We start from the raw sequence: 22,984 nt of genomic DNA on the forward strand, positions 1-22,984 counted from the left end.
GGAGCTGGCATGAGAGGAGAATGCCGCCTGTGGAAGAGATTTGGTGAAGATATTAGCAGGGCTATTTGATGTCGGAATGTACTCTAATCGGACAGAGCCATCCTTGGTCTTCTTAGGAACAAATGGTAGTTTGTCTCTCTATGCTTGGCCCGGGCATGGAGCACCGGATTTCTTGAAATGCTTACACAGCTCTGGTTGTCAGAGTACATGATGGTCATCTCTTGAAGAAACCCCATCCTTGCAAGTGGCCTCCGTAACCACACTGACTCACATGTAGCACTGCAAACAACCCTATACTCTCTCTCTCTCTCTCTCTCTCTCTCTCTCTCTCTCTCTCTCTCTCTGTGAAATCTTGTTGCTCATGAAACTACTCTTGAGCCAAAAGAAAAGGTGTAACCTGTAGTCGACCGTCGTCCATCTGGATCTCCACCCCAATGTGAACCTCGTAGAATGATCTTGGAGTCTGTACCTCTAGTCGCATAGTGAATGCCTAATGACTTGATCGCCTTTAAATACCGTAGAGTCCGAAGAGCTTGCTTCAAATGTGACTTGGCTGGTTTTTGCATGAAAGAACTGAGAAGTCCCACCCAGAAACTAACATCAAACGGGGTGTTGTCCGATATTTTGTAGCATCTGCTACATCTGGGGGGTCATATTATGACAACTTTTGATTTGGATCCATAGGGGTTGAGATAGGTCTTGTTAGGTGCACCGGAATGAATGTTTGTGCTTTACTCAAGATGAGTGCTCCGAACTGTGCTCAAGGTTCCTTTTGTTCTTATGGAAGGTAGAGCCTTCCATTCTTAATGAGATAATGCTATGATCACAAACAAAGTGAATGGACATTGTGCGTGCAAGTGTATGAGATTGAGAGATAGAGAGAGAAGAGAGATACGACACTAGAGGCGTTGTAAAACCCTCCTTCGAAGGCCCCACTCTTGTCGGCGAGAGTGGTTTACTTATGATTGCACAAACTGGTACAAACGGTATGTATGAGACTGATGCAAGTCTAGGCTATGTCGGCGATGACGACGGTGCGACGAGACTGACCTAAGGGCTGAAATCTGAAATCTTGTATCTGCTGTCCAAAAACGCTATGGGCTGAAATCTGCTACAATCCAAAAACACTGATTTGGGGGGCTGTTTCTGTGGGTCTTTGTCGCTGAAAATCTGCAGGTTCAGGGCTGAAAACTGAGGTTTCTTAAAGCTGAAAACTGATGGTCTTTCTGGGCTGAATCTGCTATTCCTTTAGGGCTGAATCTGCAAGTACTTCATTGCTGAAAAACGCTGCAGGTTGAGGTGGTATCTGCTGAAAACGCTAGGTCAGACTCTGTCAAAAACGCTAGGTGCTGGGCTTCGGTGGCGAGGATGTTGATACAAAAACGCTATGCACTGCGCTTGCTGGTGATGGCTACCTGATGCAAAACGCCAAGTGCTGGGAGGTATGGCGATGACGACCTTGATGGAAACGCCACGGTGCTGAGTCCTTTGCTTGGAGGGGAGACCACCAAGTTCTTGTTGAGAAGTTGCCTGCTGAGCTTGGCTCCTGTTGCCTCTTCTGCCATTTAGTGCTAGCTTTGGTTTGCTTATATACAAACTTACTCAATTTGCCCTACCTACTTTCCAACAAAAGTCACTTAAAAATAATAAGTGAAAAATGTCAAAAATAGGTAAAATAGGCTAAATGCATTGGAAAATTCCCCTGATGGATTCTGATGGGAATGCTTATGATCATGCTGTGTGCAACCAGAGGATATGCATCTACACTAAGTGACTGGGTATGCACGGTCTACGAATAGACTCACAAAAGTGCCAGATCGCTTCTAAATCTAGACTGACTGGACTGACTGAACCTTGATCATGTTGTAGCTTGTCCACGGACACATAGGGTTGCATGTGTCACGTGACAGGTTTGCACTCATTCATACCAAATGCTTCCAACAACTCTTGGATATAGCTCTCTTGAGAGAGAAAGATGCCCCCCTTTGTTTGCTATATCTCCAATCCAAGAAAGTAGTGAAGCAAGTCAATATCTGTTATCCCAAACTTCTTTAGACAAGGTCTCTATAGTACTGTGGATGTGCTCAACATGGCTACCTCTAATCCCAAGATCTTCCACATAGAGGATATCAAGTGTCACCAATCCTCCCTCACGATAAATGTATAAATGTGGGTTTGTAGAAGAACGTCGAAAGGAGTGTCATAGGAAGAAAGAGTCTATCTTCTGGTGCAGGCCATAGAGGGCCTTTAGCAACCTACAAACCATGTCTGTGAAATTTAGATCCTCGAACCGTGGAGGTTGCTTCACATACACGACGCACGTCCTTCTCTAAGTCTTTATTGAGAAATGCCGAAACAACATCCATCTAAAACATGTGTACCCGAAAAAGGCAGCAAGGACAAAAACTATCCGAATGGTCGCCATCCTCGCAGTCGGTGCAAAGGTCTCGTCATAGTCCACACCAGGTTTCCGAGAGAAGCCCTTTGCAACTAGCCTTGCCTTATGCTTGTCCAAAGAACCATCAGATTTATACTTGGTCTTGTAGACCCATGTGACACCAATCACCTTTCGCTTGGCAGGCCACAAAACCAACTCCCAAGTGTTATGGAATCAAGTTTTTTCTGTATAGCCAACTTCCACTTCGGTTGTGAAAGCACCTTTGAGAAAATCTCTATCCTTGATCACTATGGACATCAAAGCATAGTTCACGTGTAATAAAGTCCTATCTACCTTAGCAAGTTGAAGTCGCTGAGATCGTCGTGTAGTACTAGCTTCACACCAGTCGGGTGGAAAATCTGAAGTTGTTGCATCTTGCAAGGTCTCCAATAGCCACTTTGGTAACTTGTCTGACTTGCTTCCCGAGGGAGGAGCTACTTGTATATTTGGCTCTACCTCTGCACTAGGATGAGAACCACTGTCATCTGCATCATTTGATATGGGTGCATTCTCCTTCGAAGCCTAAGGGACAAGGGTAGGAGAATAGGGCTCATCAAGAGGCAATACAGAATCTGGGTCTCCAAGTATTGGCAAATCAAGGGTTGTTGTGGAAGATTTGGGAGCGAAAGCTCCCTTTGAAGGTAAAAACTCGTTGAAGAGAACATAACGGCTGAGTACAACATCCTTCTTCTCTGGATCATAAAGTCGATATCCCTTCGAAAGAGTGTTGTAGCCGACAAAAACATTCTCTTGGACTTCGTGTCAAAACTTCCCGCTCTACTCCTTCGGTACATAGACATATGCATCGCTCTCAAAGATTTGAAAGTGGGAGACGTAGGGCTTCTTACCAAAATAAGCTTTGAACAGGGTCTTGCTTGAAACTAAAGAGGTTGGAGATGAGTTTATGGTATTGTCACGTGACACATCCAACCCTATGTGTCCATGGACAAGCTACAGCATGAGCAAGGTCCAGTCAGTCTTGAATAGGAAGTAATCTGGCACTTTTGTGAGTTTGTTCGCAGACTGTGCATGACCAGTCACTTAGATTAGATGCATATCCTCCGGTTGCACACAACATGATCATAAGCATTCCCATTAGAATCCATCAAGGGAATTTTCCAGTGCATTAAACCTATTTTTCCTATTTTTGACATTTTTCACTTATTTATTAAGTGACTTTTGTTGGAAAGTAGGTAGGGCAATTTTGCTAAGTTTGTATATAAGCAAACCTAGGCTAGCACTATTTGGCAGAAGAGGCAGTAGGAGCACCTTGCTCAACAGGCAACTTCTCAGCAAGACCAACACACGCGACAACTCTGGCATTTTCTCTCAACAGAAGGCCTAGCATTTTCAGTTCTAGATCAGCCTTGGTGTTTTTGCATTGCAGAGCAGCCTCGACGACCACAAGACAGCAGATCCCCTAGCGTTAGTAGTTGCATCAGCAGATCCATAGCAGATTTAACCAGACAGTAGAATTGAGCCCTAGCGTTTTTGATTTGCAGAACAAGCTCAGCGTTTTTGCAGATCTTCGCGACGGAATCAGCCCTAGGACCAGCGTATTCAGTTTTCAGCACTCAGACTCCGCAGTAGAACCCCCAAGCCTCGCAGATCTCACCTTCCTGCAACAGTTCCTCGCCGCACGATGGGATCCATCGATGTTTGCAGTTTCAGCCTGGAAAATGCAGATCTCAGCATCTGCGTTTTCAGCGCATCGTCGTCGCACCGTCGCCATCGACATCGTCCCCGACATAGAGTCAGAATTCAGCATATAAAGATTTGCAGATTTCAGCCCTTAGCATTTTCACATTTCAGCCCGTCATCGTCGACGTCGTCAACAAGTCCAAGCATTGTAGAGATTTGCGCAATCATAAGTAGACCGCTCTCGCCATAGAGAGTGGGGCCTTCAGAGGAGGGTTTTACAACGTCTCTGGTGTCGTATTATCTTCTCTCTCTATCTCTCAGTCTCATACACTTTCACGCACAGTGTCCATTCACTTGTTTGTGATCATTGCACTCTCTCATTAAGAACGGAAGGCTCTCCCTTCCATAACAACAGAAGGAACCTTGAGCACAGTTCGGAGCACTCATCTTGAATAAAGTTCAAACATTCATTCCGTTGCATCTTACATTGGTATTTGAGCTTTGGCAGTGTTTTGTATCACTCAAGGAAAGAACCACAAGAACCATATAATTTTTTTTGCTTGTTGAGGTCGCACGAACCCAAGTTCACTTGGGCGTGTCGATTCCTAATCGTGTTTTTGAAGAGTAACAGGAACCCAAGAAAGAAGGGCTTGTCCAGCCTCCCCTTGTGCCTCTTTTCACTCATTGAGAGCGGACCGTGCACTTAGCGGCCGGCCAATCGACGTGAGGTGGGAAAAAGCAACCTTGGTGTGAGCGCAAGGCCGCCAAGGGGTGCGCCTGAAGAAAAGAGCAGAACTCGGGTGAAGAGAAGATCCTTCTCAAACACAGATTGCAAGCAAAAGAAGACCCTCAAGAACCTCAAGACCTCAAGACCCTCATGACCCAAGAACCCAAGACCCACAAGAACCCAGTGGATGGTCATCACTCGAAGCGGAATGGATACTTCGCTTAGAGGTGATGAGCATGAGAGAGGCGAAGAAGAATTTTCCCCACTAGGAGGTTTTTCCGACCCTCTCCCTTCCCTATCTACGCCAAGGATTGCACTAACTCTTATGGAGGTTTTCGACAAGAGGATGATGGACAGGAAGTTCGAAAGCTAAGAAAGAATAGCAGCCATAAAGCGCAAATACCAAGAAAGAATGGCAGCCATAGCGTGTGAGGCAAACACGCTTGGAAGCCAAAGAAAGACAAGCCAAATTTGATCGGAGAACAACTAAAGACAAGCAGAATATGACCGCGAGAACAAAGCAAGACAAGAGAAGAGCGATCAACACATGAAAGAGTTGTGGCGACTTTTTTCTCAAGTGCAGGCGCACTTTGCACAAAATCAGGAAAAGGACACTCTCTCAGTCTCTTCTTCTCCAAAGCAAGACACACATGATTTGCATGATGATTTGAATGATAATGATGAGCATGATGATTTGGATGACAATGACAAGCATGATGATTTGCATGATCAAGATGTGATTTCTCACAAACATGATGATTTGCATGAAGATGACGTGATTGTTCACAAGGATGATGAGTTAGTTGATGCTTTTTCTAGTGACTCTAACCTCGTTGCAGATTCGATCAATCACGAAGGATCGATCTTGGCTCTCGAGCCTAGGTCCAAAGCACCCCTTCAGGAAAAACCGATCTTGGCTCTCGAGCCTAGGTCCAAAGAACCCTCACAGGAAGTATTATGTGTTCGCATGATTAGTACGCACGCATTGTTCGAGTGTTTCATTCGTGATCGATCCCTGTATTTTCGTCAGTGTCTTTATGTGATCCCTTTTCCTAGGCATGACATATTGTACGTTGAGCACATTTCACTCATGAATGAACACGAATGTATGCGGATTGTTCATGAAAAGCTGAAAAGTATGCATTAAAGGAAGTCACATTCCATGTCTCTTCCTTGGCATGACCATAGTTGACACGTACAATCACGTACAATGGTTACACGTACGAAGACGTGCGATACTAATCGAACTAAAAAAAAATAGACGTACGTTGAAGTAATGTACGATGCAAAAAAATAAATCATATATCTTTCAGAGCCTTTAGTCTATTATGAGTAACTACTTAGTATTAAGTACGTACAACTTAAAGGAGATGTCTTACAAGTAAGAACATTAAAGATTTGGCCATGGACATTGGAAATGGCAATGTTCGAAAAAAGATGATCATGATTGCATTTGATTTCATAATTCATTACATAAGTAGAGAGTCAAGGCTCGAGAGGTACAAGTGACAAAAAGTAGTACAAAAAAGTAGTGACACAACTCATAGTCTCATGGTCCATGGGTGCAAACTTTAAAGCATAAAGAGAGAGTTCTAAGTGCTCATATCGCTCTCATCAACGGAGTTGTGGTCCGAGCTTGAGCTAGAGGTAGCTGCATCATCCTCATCACTACTTGCATCAGATGCACTAGATGCAAGACCATAATCTCCCTCACTAAGGATGTTGTCCTCATCATCAAACTCTGGGTCTCTAGGATCCGCAAGCCTAGAAATGGACACATTCTCCAAAGTGGTGTCCGCCATAGTAGATCTGTTATCCGAGCCTCGCCGCACATAGGTCCTGGGTGTCCGTGCCGACGCTCTTCCACTCCCATGAGCAACCGAAGTGGAAGCTCCTCTACCTGTAGTTGCCAAAGCTCGCACAACCACCTTCTTGCGGGACCGTGTGCGAGAGACACGGCGATCAATCTCCACCAACTCCAAGTAGAGGTCTCGAAATATTTGCTCCTCCTCTGGATCGCGATCTTTGAAGCAAGGAGGCAGAACCAGCCAGCGTTTTAGTTTTCAGCCCTAAACTGTCTCAAATCCACAGCGTTTTCAGCCTCATGCAGAGTAGTAGAACCACCCCAAAGTTGGTTGCAGATGCTCCCCCATTTTCAGCCATAAAAACGCAGCCAAAACAGTCATTTTCAGCCACCGAAACAGTCCCGAAATTCAGCGATTAGAAGATCTCAGATTTCAGCCACCAAGTCGTCGTCGTCATCACCGCTGTCGTCATCGGCATAGTCCCATTGCATCAGTCCATTGCATACACATTGTACACCTTTGTGCAATCAAAGTAGACCACTCTCGCCGATGAGAGTGGGGCCTTCGGAGGAGGGTTTTACAACCTCTCGGGTGTCGTATCTCTTCTCTCTCCTTCTCTCAGTCTCATTCACTTGCACGCACAATATCCACTCACTTTGTTCGTGATCGTAGCACTCTCCATAAGACGGAAAGCTCTCTCTTTCCCTAAGAACTAAAAGGAACCTTGAGCAATAAAGATCACTAATCTTGAGAAAATACAACATTCATTCCGTTGCACCTTACATTGGTATCAGAGCTTTGGAAGTGTTCTGCATTACTCAAGGAAAGAACCACAAGAACCACAAGAAATTTTTTTGCTTGTTGCGATCGCACGAACCCAAGTTTACTTGGGCGTGGCGATTTCTAATCGTGTTTTGTTGAAGAGTGACAGGAATCCCAAGAAAGAAGGGCTTGTCCAACCTCCCCTTGTGTCTCTTTTCACTCATTGAGAGCGGACCGTGCACTTAGCGGCCGGCCAATCGACGTGAGGTGGGAAAAAGCAACCTTGGTGTGAGCGCAAGGCCGCCAAGGGGTGTGCCCACAGAAAAGGGTAGAACTCGGGTGAAGAGAAGATCCTTCTCCAACGCGATTTGCAAGCGAAAGAAAACCTCAAGAACCCCAAGAACCCAAGACCCTCAAGACTCAAGAACCTCAAGAACCCGGGATTCTCACGAATCAAGGACCTCAAGAACCTCAAGACCCCAAGTTCCTCGTGAACTTAAGAACCCAAGACCCGCAAGAATCCAAGTTCCTCGTGGACTTAAGCATCCAAGACCCCAACAACCCACAAGAACCCACGATTGAAGAATGGTCATCACTCGAAGCGGAATGGATACTTCGCTTGGAGGTGATGAGCATGAGAGAGGCGAAGAAGAATTTTCCCCACCAGTAGGTTTTTCCGACCCTCCCCCTTCCCCATCTACGACAAAGATTTGGACCAAGAAAGAGAAGCAGAAAGAAAAGCCTACGAAGAAGATATGGCAGCCATCGAGCGTAAGTATCAAGACAGAATGAGAGCCATAGCACGTGAGACCAAAGCACTACAAGAACAAAGCGACCAACAAAACAAAGAGTTCTTGCGACTTTTTTCTCAAGTACAGGCGTACTTTGCACAGAATCACATAAAGGAGACTGTCTCCGTCTCTTCTTCCCCAAAGCAGGATACACAGGATTTGCATGATTGTTTGAAGCATGATGATGATTTGAATGATATTGCTAAGCATGATGATTTGAATGACAATGATAAGCATGATGATTTGGATGCCAATGATTTGCATAATGATTTGGATGACAATGACAAGCATGATGATTTGCATGATCAAGATGTGATTTCTCACAAGCATGATGAGTTGCATGAAGATGATGTGATTGTTCACAAGGATGATGTGTTAGTGGATGCTTTTTCTAGCGAAGCTAACCTCGTTGTAGAATCGATCAATCACCAAGAATCGATCTTGGCTTTCGAGTCGAGGTCCACAGATCCCCCACAAGAAGATTCGATAGATCCCGACGAACCGATCTTGGCTCTCGAGCCTTGGTCCAAAGAACCCTCACAGGAAGTATTATGTGTTCGCATGATTGATACGCACGCATTGTTCGAGTGTTTCATTGGTGACGGTTTTCTTGTATTTTAGTCAGCATCGTTATGTGATCCCTTTTCCTAGGCATGACATATTGTATGTTGAGCACGAATGTATTCGGATTGTTCATGAAAAGTTGAAAAGTTTGTATGTAAGGAAGTCACATTTCATGTCTCTTCCGTGGCATGACACAGTTTCCGAAAAGGCACATGATTGTATGAGCACCAAGCAGGGGCATTTCCATTGTGAATTGCCACAATTGATTGATTTCGATCAAACAAAAAAGATTCGACCTCATTGTTTGCATGTGTTTGATGAACGGGTTGTCACTCCGTCTCTATGTTTATCTACATTGCATACACAGTCTTTAGAGAAGACAATGTTTTTTTCCTTCACTTTACATGGAATGGGTATGTTCATGGTTTTGTGTTGGAGATGGTTTCAAGAATTTTCAGCCATGGAGATTCTTGAAGACGGAAGAAGCAAGACTCTAGACGAAGTTGACACAAGGAAGGAGATTCAAAAGATTTTGTGTCGCTTTCGGCGCGGCCCAAAGAAGCAAGCGTTGCGGACCTTTATGAAGTTCAAGTACCGCTCGACCCACACAGCAGAGTGGGCCGGCGAAGAGTCCCTTCCAGGATTCCGGATGCTGTTGGTGATCTCCCTCGACGCCATACAGTTCGGTACCAGTACCTCACTTTGAAAAGGAGGGGATGTCACGTGACACATCCCAACCCTATGTGTCCGTGGACAAGCTACACCATAGCAGGGTTCAGTCAGTCAAGTTAGTTTAGATTAGCAGTGATCTGGCACTTTTGTGCGTCTATTTGTAGACCGTGCATGCCCAGTCACTTAGCATAGATGCATATCCTCCAGTTGCACACAGCATGATCATCGGAATTCCCATCAGAATCCATCAACATCAGTTAGGGGAATTTTCCAGTGCATTTAGCCTATTTTCCTATTTATTGGGATTTTCACTTATTATTTTTAAGTGACTTTCCAACAAAAGTAGGTAGGGCAATTTTGCTAAGTTAATATATAAGCAAACCCAAGTTAGCACTTTCTGGCAGAAGAGGCAGCAGGAGCTTCCTGCTCAACAGGCAACTTCTCAGCAGTACCCCCTCAAGCACCTTGGCGTTTTTGGAGATCCCATCATCGCCGACCCGCAAGATCTGGCGTTTTCAGCCTAGCCTGGATCGTCAACACCACAAGAACCCTAGCGCTAGCAGATAACTGCCATCGCCAGCAGAATTCATCAGCATTGCTAGTGTTTTTCCCAAGAAGCCCAATCAGCGTTTTTGATTTGCAGATTCAGATCAGGCCAGCGTTTTGGCAAGGAGGCAGAACCAGCCAGCGTTTTAGTTTTCATCCCTAAACCGCCTCAGATCCACAGCGTTTTCAGCCTCATGCACAGTAGCAGAACCACCCCAAAGTTGGTTGCAGATGCTCCCCCATTTTCAGCCATAAAAACGCAGCCAAAACAGTCATTTTCAGCCACCGAAACAGTCCCGAAATTCAGCGATTAGAAGATCTCAGATTTCAGCCACCAAGTCGTCGTCGTCATCACCGTTGTCGTCATCGGCATAGTCCCATTGCATCAGTCCATTGCATACGCATTGTACACCTTTGTGCAATCAAAGTAGACCACTCTCGCCGACGAGAGTGGGGCCTTCGGAGGAGGGTTTTACAACCTCTCGGGTGTCGTATCTCTTCTCTCTCCTTCTCTCAGTCTCATTCACTTGCACGCACAATATCCACTCACTTTGTTCGTGATCGTAGCACTCTCTGTAAGACGGAAAGCTCTCTCTTTCCCTAAGAACTAAAAGGAACCTTGAGCAATAAAGATCACTAATCTTGAGAAAATACAACATTCATTCCGCTGCACCTTACATGTGGATACTCCGTCTCTAGCTTTTTGGCCATGGAAGCACAATTGGAGGCATTGTCGGTGATTACTTGAATGACGTTGCTTGGACCGATCTACATATGGGGAAAGAAGGGAAAGTGAGAAGAGCCAAGGCAAAAGACAAAATTGAAAATAGTAGATACTTGAGAGTGGAATAATTTTTTTTAGCTCTTTTATGGCTTGACGAATGTGGCGGTAAATGAAGGCACCCGTGACCTTTTTCCCCCTTGCTCCCACATCAACCGCTCGCAAGAAGTAGGTTCCAAGAGGGCATGAGACAAGGATATTAATGATTCCCCTCTTCTTGCGGTCACTCCATCCATCGGTGACAATAGAGCAACCATACTTTACCCACCCGGCACGCACGGGGTCAAGAGACTTGTCGATTCGTGTCCTCTCTTCATCAAGCTTCTTGGTGCGCATGTCATGGTATGACACTCGCGTCCACCCCTCACATGGACCAACCGCGGCAATAGCCTTCACCATGTGTTTCCAACGATCCGTGCAAAGTATATGAAAAGAGAGATTGCACTCAATGATGGTGCGTGCAATCTCTATCTCCGCTTGTCTTGCCTCTCTTTGAGGAAAGACAATGGACCGGAAGTTCCACCCACCGTTTGTGCAAGAGTAGCTTGCTTTGGAGGCCGCCCACCATGACTTCTTTTGCTCTTCTTTGAGACGCTACCACCCTCAGTGGAGGCCATGGTAGCGGCGCCGGATGCAAGGGACATTGATGGAGAAGCATCCTCTCTCGAATCGGAGAGATCATGGTCGGGCGGAACCACCTCCTCCGATGCCTTTGCAACCCCCTTGTGCGTCTTCGAGGGGAGATACTTTGCTTTGCACTCTTGGAGAATGTCGTCGGGGATATTCGGGCAAGGGCCTGCTTCCCCTTCCATCTTGGTCAAGTGGATGATAAGGAGGGTGGAGCTTGAGGTCATGGTCTTCGGGCAATATTTGCAATACCATTTGCAAACATTTTGCTTGTTCTTCACCCTTTCAAAGTAGCGGCAATGCTTGTTGAAGGCTTCATGAAGAGCGGGCGGCATTATGGAGAGCTTGAGGGATGGGGAGTGATGAGAGAACTTTAGAGTAATGGAGAGCTTGAAGGAGATGGATGGAGATGAAGGGAGCTTAAGGAATAATGGAGAGCTTGAAGGAGATGAAGGGAGCTTGAAGGAACTGTAACCGGCCCGTAGGGCGGTAGGTGTTGGCTTTCACCCGAAAATCTTTACTTTAAACACACACACATAGCACTTTGCAAAGGAGACCTGTAATGGGAATTAACACTTAATCACACACACGGCTCGGAAGCTAGAATGCTCCGAGCAGACACCGACAACCTGTAGGCCCCAAAATTGGCGCCCCTTTCGGTATTTCTTTATTCTTTAGGAGGGTAAATTACAAGGTAAGGTCCTGGGAATCCTTCACGTGTATCCACCTAGATACCATTTGATTTGGCCAAATTTCGGCAGCATAACAGTCCCAAAACTTGCGCGAAACCAATTCCCCTGCTAGAACTCACTTGCACTGGCGTATACCCTCCGATTCCTGCCCAAAAACAGTAAATTCAGCACGCTGTATTTACTAGTTTTTGCCCTGTTTTCAGCCCCAAAACAGTCCCCTTACTGTCTTCTACCAGTGGGGCATGATTCCCAAGTGTCTTGGTGTCCGTATGGCTGAAAAACAGTCAAATTACAGCGCATACACAGCGCTGATTTTGCACCTGTATGGTGAGGTTATGACCCTCACCAGTGCCTGCTTTGGAGTAGCAGTTAGCTACCCTTGTTCCTGCTCAAGGAGGCTCTTGCCTCAACACGAAAGCATGAACCCACACAGCTGTACATCAGTCAAATGAGGAGCCCTCTTGTGGGGCATCACATAACTGCACGTAGGGGAGAGAGAGAGCAGTGTGTAGTGTGCAGGGCATCACTCCTAGCACCACACTGTACATGAGAGGGAAAGGAAGCACTCCATAGCTCTTAACCTGTGACAGATTGCATAATGAGGCTTTCCCAGCTTAAAAATTCAGCGCCCATTTTTCTGGAAGAGGCAAGTGCATGAAAATGTGACACTTGGCGCATTTTCCCGTTTCGGGTTCGCCGCTTAAAAATATCCCAACCGACGCATCAGTTGACTTCGCGGCAGAGTTATAAAGTGTTCCCCTAGTCATATCGGAGGTAATGACGCGAACACATTTCACGGCCCAAAGTAGCAGTTCCCTAAATTTTAGGAGATGCTTCCGTTGGGCTCCCACTGGTCTTCTGACCATCTATCCTCATTGGGACCGCATCCAAAAGTGCAATGTGGCCCAACTGTCGGATACTTTCTGTTGGTAGTCCCACCTTGACTTTACGCCTTAATTGAGTTCACTTCCTAGTATCCACCAACTTGCTAAGTGCGACGGGGGAACCTATATGATCTTGCTCTGAGCCTAGACATCCTCTTACCATACGAATTCCAGTGCTGACCACTTCCCGTCTGCGGGTGAATGTAGCGCTCACATTGGCCATACAATGTCCGACCGTTTGCTACTTCAAAAAGAGGGTCTCAAAACAAATAAAATAAACCCCATTGGAAAGAAACCAACAACCAAGGTTAGCAGTAGCCACATCCTTGTGACATGGTTAATAACTGCCATGTCCTCGTGACAGGAACAATGGAGAGCTTGAAGGGAGAGCTTGGAGGAGATGAAGGGAGCTTGAAGCCTTGATGGAGTGCCAAAGCTTGAAGCCTTGGCCCTTGATGAATGGAGAGAGCTTGAGGGAGCTTGAGTAGGGAAGGAGATGAATGAGAGAGCTTGAGGGAGATATGGAGAAGAAGAGAGGGTGGGCAACCTTATATAGATTTTGAGGAGAGAGGGAGAAGAGAGTTAAAGAGAGAGCATGATTCAAAATTCAAATTCCATGTGCCATGGCCATGGCCCATGTGGCTTTGTGTGTGTGTGGATGTTTGGGGGGGGGGGGGGGGGGGGGGGGGGGGGGATGGCACATTGGCTTATGATGCATAAGGGCTTATGATGCCCCAAGGCTCCAAGGCCCCCAACATTCAACGTTCAAAAACTTCCAACGCTAGGCGCTACAAAATCCGTGTAAAAACTGTCAAATTTTTTCGGCAACGATCAGTTTTTTTTGACCGGACAGAAACCGGAAGGGACGGAACGGAACAGATGGATCGTTCCGTTCAACGGACGTGGACAACCCCGGCCGCACGACAAAGTTGTAGAAAGAGCACATGAAAGTATGAGCACCAAGCATGGGCATTTCTGTTGTGAATTGCCACAGTTGATTGCTTTAGATCAGAAGAGAAAGATTTGATCTCATTGTTTGCGTGTGTGTGGTGAACGGTTTGGCACTCCATCTCTTTGTTCATCTACATTGCATGCACAGTCTTTTAGGAAGACAAGATTTTTTCCACTCACTTTATGTCACGTGACACATCCCAACCCTATGTGTCCGTGGACAAGCTACACCACAGCAGGGTTCAGTCAGTTTAGTCAGTTTAGATTAGCAGTGATCTGGCACTTTTGTGAGTCTGTTCGTAGACCGTGCATGCCCAGTCACTTAGCATAGATGCATATCCTCCGGTTCCACACAACATGATCATCGGAATTCCCATTAGAATCCATTAGCATCAGTTAGGGGAATTTTCCAGTGCATTTAGCCTATTTTTGGTTATTTTCACTTATTATTTTAAGTGACTTTCCAACAAAAGTAGGTAGGGCAATTTTGCTAAGTTAATATATAAGCAAACCCAAGTTAGCACTCTTTGGCAGAAGAGGCAGCATGAGCTTTCCGCTCAACTGACAACTTCTCAACAGTACCCCCCAGAACCCTAGCGTTTTTGGCTTTTCCATCCTCGCCTACACTCAAGCATCCCTAGCGTTTCAACTTTCTGTTGGAATTAGGGTTGCAAAGAAACACACAGCTTGGAGAAGACGAAGGAAGCTCAAGGCACACAGTAGAGAGCGTGTTACTTAGTGTGCAATGGAAAGATAGGTAGCCCTAGAGTGATGGGCGTATATACAATGCACGGGGGAAAAAACCTCCTAAAGAAGAAAAAAATGCCCCGGCGGTCCTAGTGTGTTCACACACATCACTACCACATGTATATGGTAACAAATCCCCCTTGGAGTGATGCGGTGAACGAGAGCTGGCACATGAGTAAAGGGAAGTGCCATGCCCTGAGGACAGGATCAGTCCACAAAGGGGAGTAAACCCAAAGCTTTGCGGAAAGCTTCAAGCTTCTCACGAGACAATGCCTTTGTGAAAAGATCTGCAAGGTTGTCTTGAGTTGGCACATAAGCCAAGCTGATCTCTCCTGCTGAGAGCCTCTCCCTGACATAGTGGTAATGCACCTCAATGTGCTTTGTGTCAGCATGAAAAACTGGGTTCCTCGCAATTGCCAATGCGCTCTGATTGTCAATGTAGATAGTGTTGGCAGTGTCTTGTCCAACACCCAAATCAGCCATAAGGCGTCTGAGCCATACACACTCAACCGTAGCTGTGAAGACTGCTCTGTACTCAGCCTCACAACTCGAAGTGGCCACAGTAGGTTGCTTCTTGCTCAACCATGATATACATGAACTGCCAAGCATGAAACAAAAACCACTTGTGGACGCTCGCGTGTCAAAACAACCAGCCCAATCTGAGTCCGAAAAAGCATGTAAGTCTGGCGGCAATGATCCCCCCTTGGGATAAAACAAGCCAAGATGTAAAGTGCCACTAAGGTAGTGGAAAATCCTCTTGACAGCCTTCCAATGCTTAGACCCTGGGCTATGCATAAATCTGTTGACCTGTGAGACTGCAAACTGAATATCCGGCCTCGTGTTGCATACATAAATGAGGCAGCCAACAGCAGTTTGATAAAGAGTGACATCAGCAGGATCGCTAGCATCATGTAGACTCAACTTCAAACCTGTTTCCATGGGAGTGGCAATAGGTTTGCAATCCTCAAGTCCAAACTTACATAGCAATGTCTCTATGTAACTTTTCTGACACAAGGCAATACCACCATCACACTGCTTAAATTGTATACCCAAGTAATGATGCAACAGCCCCAAATCTTTCATCTTGAAAGTAGCATTCAAATCAGCCTTAAATTCAGCAATATGTCTCTCATTTGGTCCAGTGATCAGCAAATCATCAACATAAAGAACCACAATGAGAAGTACATCATCCTCACGCTTTACATACAATGTGCTTTCTGTTGGACTGTTACGAAAGCCTCGTTTCACCAAATGAGTGTCATCTTTCTCATACCAAGCACGAGGAGATTGCTTCAACCCATACAAAGCCTTCTTACATTTGCACACTTTGTCCTCTTGTCCTTTTATGACAAAACCGCGAGGCTGCGTTACATAAACTTCCTCAAATATGTCACCATTCAAGAAAGCAGTAACAATGTCTAATTGATGTACATCCCAACCAAAATGAGCTGCCAATGCACATAGAAAACGCACAGTAGTCATACGACAAGTGGGAGCAAAAGTCTCTTCATAATCTATGCCTTTTTGCTGTGCATAACCCTTTGCAACAAGTCGAGCCTTATGGCGATCGATCTCACCATCCGGCTTGCGTTTCAACTTGTAAACCCACTTCGTACCAATGGCCTTTTTGCCAGGAGGCAAATCACATAAAGTCCATGTGTCATTTTCTATAAGTGCATCATATTCTGATTGCATGGCAGCCATCCAATTTTCTGAATTCTGTGCTTCATCAAAAGACAGAGGCTCCTCAACATCATGTAAACTAGACAGAGCCAAAGCATAACAATCTGATGCATAAGATGCATGGCGAGAGCCTGAACGAGTACGACTAGACAAAGGTGCATCCAATTTACTGTCACGCAAAGTGTGCACCAGCCATTTTGGCATACCTCTAGCCTGCTCATTTTCAGCCCTTTCCTCATCAAGTACATCATGTACATCTGCATCAGTAATAGGCTGATCTAAAACATTTTCAAAAACCCCCATAGGCTGTACATTTGCCTCATTGGAACTTACATTCGTATTTCCACCACTGAAAAGAGGCAACAAAGTGTCATAAATGTCCTGTGAGCTTACATTACTGTCTCTAGTACATGACAGCAAGGGCTGAACAGAATCTTCCACAAACACTACATCCTGAGAAACCAGAATACGTTTTGTTTGCGGATGATACAACATGTAACCTTTGCTTTCAGCACTATAACCAACAAAAATACATTTGACAGCCTTATCATCCAATTTTCTGCGCTGCACTTGTGGCACCAAAGCATATGCCAAACAGCCAAAAACACGCATGTGCTCAATAGAAGGTTTTCTATCATGCCATGCTTCATATGGAGTAATAGACTACAAAGCTTTCGTAGGACACCTGTTAAGTACATAAGTGGCACACATAATGGCCTCAAGCCAAAAAGAATGTGGCAAAGCTTGACTTTTGACCATACATCGTGCCATTTCCGTCAGTGACCTGTTTTTCCTCTCAGCAACACCATTTTGCTGAGGTGTATAAGGCACTGTACATTGGTGTTTTATCCCACGACTAGCCAGAAATGCATTAAATTCATGAGACGTATACTCCCCCCCTCGATCTGAAAGGAGGGTGTCCATAGTACATTTCGAGACATTTTCATCCATAGCCAGAAATTGTTTGAAGCACATAAAAACTTCGGACTTCGCTTTAAGCGGAAATACCCATGCATGCCTGGAGTAATCATCAATGAAAGTCACGAAGTACAGGTAATTGCCCAAGGACGGAGTTTGCATGGGCTCACAAACATCACTATGCACAAGCTGCAACCTGCATGTGGCCCGAACTGAACCATCCTTTGGAAACTTAGAATGCTTCATCTTACCCAAAATACAGCCTTCACAAACATGTTTGACAGGTGCTTCAAGAGGCGGCAAAGAAGCAACCATATCAGATTTTTGCAAACGCAACTAACTGGCAAAATTCAGATGACCAAAACATGCATGCCAAAGTTTTGCATCTGAAATAGCCCTTGAATCTGCAACAACATTTGCAAAGTTTTGTCCACACTTGTCATACAAAGTGAGCTTATACAGCCCACGGCACAAAAGGCCAGATGCAACAATTTCATCACCAAAACTGAGATCATGAACTGTACATCTGTCATCCACAAATTTGACTACAAGTCCAATTCTTCTTGATCCCAGGTACATAAATTGCATCAACAAGTGTGAAGGAACTGCCATTAGCAGCAGTGAGCACAATCTTTCCAACTCCCTGAACTGGATAAGATGCGTTGTTGGCACAAGTGACTGAATTCCCATGAGGGACAGACTCCAGAGAGGTAAACAATTCACGATGTGAGGTGATGTGCTTTGTAGCACCACTGTCGAAATACCACACATGTGAATCTGCAGCAACTGACAAGCATGCATCATGGACAGCAGGATTGTAAGTGCACTCTGCGCTAAAAGCCCATTCTGCATCAACATCAACAACACAGTCTCCTTTCACAGAAGACTGAACAATGGCTGCATTTGTAGTGGAACCAGCATTTGCAGTGGAACCACCCTCTTTCTTCTTAGCCTCTTTGGCCTTCAACTTAGGACACGACTTGATCAAGTGATCATTGGCTTTACAATAATGGCAACGCATCTTCTTTTTGCCCTTATCACCAGAATTGCTAGACGAAGTACTGACAGCAGAAGCATTAGGAACAGAATTTTTGCCACTCGTAGTAGAACCATAAGAAGTGACTGCATTACTGTTACCACCCTTTCTTTGAGAAGCAATAAAAGCCTGTTCAACTGCACGCTGCCTAGTCCTGTTTTTCCTAGAAAGTGACTCTTGCAACAACAATGTGCATAATGCATCAAACTTGACAACTTCAGGATTTCCTTGGGTCATCAGTCTCCAAGTACTAGCAAAAGTCTGGTAGGAATCTGGTAAGGCATCAAGAACAGTCTGCACAAGGGAACTGTCTGAAATGACTTCACCTGCAGAAATAAGCTGCTCATTGATATGCTTGACACTAGCAAGGAAAGTGTCCATATCATCTTCCTCATGCATAATCTTCGACTCTAGCTCTTTACGCAGCAAAGCAATTTTAGCCTCATTGCGGCTTGCATAAAGACTTGCTAAAATATCCCAAGCCTGTTTTGCAGATTTTGCCGAACGGATGTGAGGAACAATGGTGCGCTTCATAGACAACGCAATCAATGCATGAGCCTGCGCATCCTTAACATCCCAACGAGCTTGTTTTGCTGTAGGCAAACAAACTCTAACAGCTGCAATCCTTGCAACAAGACCTGCAACATCCTCAACATCGCCTACATCCTCAGAACCAGGACGTACATCAATGCCCTGCACAATGTTCCAGACACCCTTTGACATAAGAACATGTTGCATCATATAAGCCCACATAGGATAGTTGTCCCCATCCAACCTGTCCTCAGCAGCAAACATCTTGAACACATCTGTGTTGTTATTGTCAGCCATGGTAAATGCTGCAGCTGATGTGAAAACTGCCCGAAAATAAGAGAAATGGAGCGGGAACAACCTGTGCTATATAGCACAAACCGTAGAAGACTATAAGGCACCTGTTATGCAGAAAACGGCATTGACAGAAATTCTGCACAAAATGACGAAATAGCTTGTGCAGTAAGTAGCTTGTAGTGGAAACGGAGGCCGAAATGAGCCCAAATCAAAATTCTGAGCAGACCAGGCTCTACGAGTTCTCCCAAAATTTTTGTCGACCTGCGAATGCTCGCCAAAGCTCACTGAAATCGGAGAAAGTGAGCAAGCGTGTGCTTGAGCAGCTGGCGACTAAGCCCGGGAGGACGTGACCTGCTCTGATACCAATTGTTGGAATTAGGGTTGCAGAGAAACACAGCTTGGAGAAGACGAAGGAAGCTCAAGGCACACAATAGAGAGTGTGTTACTTAGTGTGCAATGGAAAGATAGGTAGCCCTAGAGTGATGGACGTATATACAATGCACGGGGGAAAAAACCTCCTAAAGAGGGAAAAAATGCCCCGGCGGTCCTAGTGTGTTCACACACATCACTACCACATGTATATGGTAACACTTTCCTGTCTTGGCAGTCACCGCCTCGGCAGCAGTACCCAGCACCCTAGCGACTGCAGGTTCCCATTGTCGCCAGCAGATTCAAGCCTTGCTAGCGTTTTTCCCACTTCAGGCCATGGACCTCCAACAAGCTAGCGTTTTTGGCAAGGGACAGATTCAGCCAGCGTTTTTGATTCTCAGCCTTACCGCATCAGACCACAGCGTTTTCAGCCCTATGGACAGCAGTAGATCAGCCCCAAGATGGTTGCAGATGTTCCCCCATTTTCAGCCATAAAAACGCAACCAAAACAGTCATTTTTAGCCACTGAAACAGTCCCGAAATTCAGCCCTAGAAGATCACAGATTTCAGCCTTAGCCGTCGTCATCACCGTCGTCGTCATCGGCATAGTCCAACTTGCCTCTGTCCATTGCATTCGCATTGTACACCTTTGTGCAATCAAAGTAGACCACTCTCGCCGACGAGAGTGGGGCCTTCGGAGGAGGGTTTTACAACCTCTCGGGTGTCGTATCTCCTCTCTCCTTCTCTCAGTCTCATTCACTTGCACGCACAATATCCACTCACTTTGTTCGTGATCATAGCACTCTCCATAAGACGGAAAGCTCTCTCTTTCCCTAAGAACTAAAAGGAACCTTGAGCAATAAAGATCACTAATCTTGAGAAAAAACAACATTCATTCCGCTGCACCTTACATTGGTATCAGAGCTTTGGAAGTGTTCTGCATTACTCAAGGAAAGAACCATAAGAACCACAAGAATTTTTTTGCTTGTTGCGATCGCACGAACCCAAGTTTACCTGGGCGTGGCGATTCCTTACCGTGTTTTGTTGAAGAGTGATAGGAATCCCAACAAAGAAGGGCTTGTCCAGCCTCCCCTTATGTCTCTTTTCACTCATTGAGAGTGGACCGTGCACTTAGCGGCCGGCCAATCGACGTGAGGTGGGAAAAAGCAACCTTGGTGTGAGCGCAAGGCCGCCAAGGGGTGCGCCCGCAGAAAGGAGTAGAACTCGGGTGAAGAGAAGATCCTTCTCAACGCGATTTGCAAGCGCTAGAAAACCTCAAGAACCTCAAGAACCCAAGATTCTCGTGAATCAAGGACCTCAAGACCCTCAAGAACCCAAGTTCCTCGTGAACTTAAGAACCCAGACCACAAGAACCCACCAGAACCCACGACTTCAGAATGGTCATCACTCAAAGCGGAATGGATACTTTGCTTGGAGGTGATGAGCATGAGAGAGGCGAAGAAGAATTTTCCCCACCAGGAGGTTTTTCCGACCCTTCTCCATCTATGACAAAGTTTGCACTAACTCCTATGGAGGAGTTAAAGCAGATGCTTATGGAAAGAATTGCAGAAATGAAACGCAGACACGCAGAAGAAAAAGCAGAAAGAGAAGCCGAAAGAAAGGCAAGACATGAACGGCGCGACCGACGCATGCAAGAGTTCTTGCGACTCTTGTATCTCGTGCCGACACAGATGCAAGAGATTCAGGAGACGGAGACTCTCTCAGTCTATTCTTCTCCAAAGCATGATACACAGGATTTGCATGATTGTGTGAAGCATGATGATGATTTGAATGACAATGATTTGCATGATGATTTGAATGACAATGATAAGCATGATGATTTGGATGCCAATGATTTGCATAATGATTTGGATGACAATGACAAGCATGATGATTTGCATGATCAAGATGTGATTTCTCACAAGCATGATAAGCTGCATGAAGATGAAGTGATTGTTCACAAGGATGATGTGTTAGTTGATGCTTTTTCTAGCGAAGCTAACCTCGTTGTAGATTCGATCAATCACGAAGAACCGATCTTGGCTTTCGAATCGAGGTCCAAAGAACCTCCACAGGACGATTCGATCATTCAAGACGAACCGGTTTGGCACTCCGTCTCTATGTTCATCTACGTTGCATGCACAGTCTTTTAGGAAGACAAGATTTTTTCCACTCACTTTACATGGAATAGGTATGTTCATGGTTTTGTGTTGGAAATTGTTTCAGGAATTTTCAGCCATGGAAATTCTTGCAGAAGAAAGAAGCATGACTCTCGACTAAGTTGAAGCATTGAAGGAGCCATAGAAGACTTTGTGTCGCTTTCGACGCGGCCCAAAGAAGAAGGCATTGCAGACCTTTATGAAGTTCAAGTATCGCACGATCCACACATCAGAGTGGGCCGGGGAAGAGTCCTTTCCAGGATTCCGGATGTTATTGGCGATCTCCCTCGACGCCATACAGTTCGGTACCAGTACCTCACTTTGAAAAGGAGGGGATGTCACGTGACACATCCAACCCTATGTGTCCGTGGACAAGCTACAGCATGAGCAGGGTTCAGTCAGTCTAGAATAGCAAGTGATCTGGCACTTTTGTGAGTTTGTTCGCAGACCGTGCATGACCAGTCACTTGGATTAGATGCATATCCTCCGGTTGCACACAACATGATCATAAGCATTCCCATTAGAATCCATCATGGAAATTTTCCAGTGCATTAAACGTATTTTTCCTATTTTTGACATTTTTCACTTATTTATTAAGTGACTTTTGTTGGAAAGTAGGTAGGGCAATTTTGCTAAGTTTGTATATAAGCAAACCTAGGCTAGCACTATTTCGCAGAAGAGGCAGCAGGAGCACCTTGCTCAACTGGCAACTTCTCAGCAAGACCAACAACCGCGACAACTCTGGCGTTTTCTCTCAACAAAAGGCCTAGTGTTTTCAGTTCCAGATCAGCCTTGGCGTTTTTGCATTGCAGAGCAGCCTTGGCGACCACAAGACAGCAGATCCCCTAGCGTTAGTAGTTGCATCAGTAGATCCATAGCAGATTTGACCAGACAACAAAATTCAGCCCTAGTGTTTTTGGTTTGCAGAACAACCTCAGCGTTTTTGCAGATCTTCGCGACGGAATCAGCCCTAGGACCAGCGTATTCAGTTTTCAGCAGTTAGACTCCGCAGTAGAACCCCCAAATCTCGCAGATCTCACCTTCCTGCAGCAATTCCTCGCTGCACGGTGGGATCCATCGAAGTTTGCAGTTTCAGCCTGGAAAACGCAGATTGCAGCATCTGCGTTTTTAGCGTATCGTCGTCGCATCGTCGCCATTGACATCGTCCCCGACATAGAGTCAGAATTCAGCAGATAAAGTTTTGTAGATTCTGCATATCGGTACAAAGAGTTGCAATATTTCCGATTAACACGTACACCTTTTCACACTCAACTAGGTCCCTTTGGCCTAACTCTGCCCAAAGCAAAGGCTACATGTTAGGCGGAAAAGTCGGGACAACACATTGTCGCCCGATTCTCTCAAAGAAC

At 45.5% G+C, this 22,984-nt stretch overlaps 1 protein-coding gene across 1 annotated transcript in view; it reads left to right on the forward strand.

The window, feature by feature from the left end:
- Window positions 1-22,984, forward strand: part of LOC147448719 (uncharacterized) — a 63,448-nt gene that overhangs the window by 39,005 nt on the left and 1,459 nt on the right. The window lies entirely within an intron of this gene.

The sequence above is a fragment of the Adiantum capillus-veneris genome, chromosome 10, assembly GCF_014529385.1.
Source record: "Adiantum capillus-veneris isolate H3 chromosome 10, ASM1452938v2, whole genome shotgun sequence".
NCBI lineage: Eukaryota > Viridiplantae > Streptophyta > Polypodiopsida > Polypodiales > Pteridaceae > Adiantum > Adiantum capillus-veneris.